This window comes from Myripristis murdjan, chromosome 8 (genome assembly GCF_902150065.1).
Source record: "Myripristis murdjan chromosome 8, fMyrMur1.1, whole genome shotgun sequence".
Classification (NCBI taxonomy): domain Eukaryota; kingdom Metazoa; phylum Chordata; class Actinopteri; order Holocentriformes; family Holocentridae; genus Myripristis; species Myripristis murdjan.
Genome location: NC_043987.1, coordinates 35,363,682 through 35,366,181, shown reverse-complemented (window position 1 = coordinate 35,366,181; position 2,500 = coordinate 35,363,682).

Here is a 2,500-nt window from a genome sequence, read left to right as displayed (position 1 = left end):
GTAAGCTATTCCAAAGCTTCACTCCACAAACAGATATGCACATACTTTTCAGTGTTTTAACTTCCCTCTCCCTCTTTAGTTACAGCCTCCCTCTTTTTCTCCAAACATTTTTTGTATAGTCCTTGGAAGGAGGTTGTGCTTTGCTTTGTACAAAATTTGTGTAGTTTTACAATCCACAAGATCTGAAAATTTCAATACTCTTGATTTGAGAAACAATTAATTTGTATGCTCATAAAACCCCACATTATGCACAATTCTTAGTGCACGCTTCTGCATGCTGCATATTGTTTGGAGGGTGCTTTTATAAGTATTTCCCCAAACTTCAGCACAATAAGTCAAATATGGAAGTACAAGTGTACAGTACAACATATATAATGATTTATAATTAAGCATATGTCTTGTTTTACATAAAATTCCAACTGTTCATGACAGTTTGGATCTAACATGTATAAGGTGAGGCTTCCAGCTCAAGTTGTGGTCAATGATGACTCCTAAAAATGTGTTCTCAGATACTCTTTCCAGCTTGACACCATCAATTATTAAATCAATTGGCATGTCCAGATGTATATTCTTTTTCCCAAAAATCATATATTTCGTTTTTTTTATATTTAAAGATAATTTGTTTGCATCAAACCAAAACTTGAGCTTTTCCAACTCACCAGTAACATCTTCCAAAAGATGTTGAAGGTTCTTCCCAGCACAGAAAACATTAGTGTCATCCGCAAAAACAACACAATTCAAAAAATTTGAGACATTGCAAATATCATTAATATACAGAATGAATAGTTTCGGTCCTAGTATTGACCCTTGTGGTACACCACATGTGATGTGTGAAAGAGTAGACCTAGTGGCACCCATCTGAACAAACTGATATCTATGTTCAATATAGCTTTTTAGCCAATTCAGTCCTACTCCTCTGATCCCATATCGCTCCAACTTCTTTAGCAAGATATCATGGTCGATGGTATCAAATGCTTTCTTGAGATCTATGAATATTCCCACTGCATACTTCTTTTCATCTATAGCACTTGTTAACCCTTCCACCAGTTCCATTAAGGCCATTGCTGCTGATCTGCCTGTTCTGAAGCCGTACTGGCTTTCCATGAGCAACCCGTGCTTTTTGATGAAGCTGTCCAAACGAACAACAAACAGTTTCTCTAGTATTTTAGAGAACTGGGGAAGCTTCATGTCCTCCAGTCTCCCTCCATGTCTTTGAAATCGTGAAGCCAAAGGCAGACTTGATGTCAGCCTGACTCAAACACCACCACGCCACGCCACGCCACGCCACGCCACGCCACGCCACGCCACGCCACGCCACGCCACGCCTCGCCTCGCCTCGCCTCGCCACGCCCAGCCCAAGCCTGTTCCACAACACAACAAAATCAGCATCAGCAGGGTCACACACATACACACACACACACACACGCACACACACACACACACACACACACACAGCTCCAGTGAGTCACACAGCTTCAGCATCACTTCCCAGCATTCCAGAATAAAAGTCCCATGTGGAAACTCGCTAGCGTTAGCCTCAGCAGCTAACTTCCTGCTGAACGCACAGCAGGAAGTTCACTTCCTGTGTGGAGAACACAGAGCTGTGTGTTCCTGTGTGTGTGTGTGTGTGTGTGTGTGTGTGTGTGTGTGAGAGAGAGAGTGTTATGATTTGCTTTTCATATTTCAGCACTTCATGACATCAGAGACAGAAAAAGAAAAACAGATATTTCTCTCGCTGAGGATTGTACACTATCATTATTATTATTATTATTATTAATAATAATAATAATATTAACATTTTTATTAATATCATTGTTATTATTATTATAATTATTATTATTATCATTGCTGTTGTTATTACTATTATTATTATTAATATTAACATTCTTCTTCTTCTTCTTCTTATTATTATTATTTATTTAACATTATTATTATTATCATTCTGCTTTGTGGCAGCCGGTGTTGTTGCCATGGTAACTGTAAACAGTCGTATTGAGGAGGTACATTTATATTTTTGTTTCTTCTCGTTTTGTTTCTGCTTTTAATCGTCTCGCTTTGTTTGGTTTTTTTCTTTTATTGATTTATAATTTTTCATGTTTCCTTGACTTTGTGTTTTTCTTTGTGTGTTCCTGTGTCTCCAAACAGGTTCTGTGTGTTTTTTTAAGTGTGAACGTAAACAAACCAGTCGAGCAGCTTCTGGTTCCCCAAGGTTCCTCAGGCTCCAAAAGGTTCCTCAGGCTCCAAAAGGTTCCAAAAGGTTCCTCAAGCTCCAAAAGGTTCCAAAAGGTTCCTCAGGCTCCAAAAGGTTCCTCAAGCTCCAAAAGGTTCCAAAAGGTTCCTCAAGCTCCAAAAGGTTCCTCAGGCTCCAAAAGGTTCCTAAAGGTTCCAAATGTTCCTTAGTTTCTTAGATTCCTAAAAAGGTTCTTAAGAGTCTCTAAGGTTCCAAAAGGTTCCTAAAAACTCCCAAGTCTCCAAAAGATCCCTAATGTTTCTAAAAAAG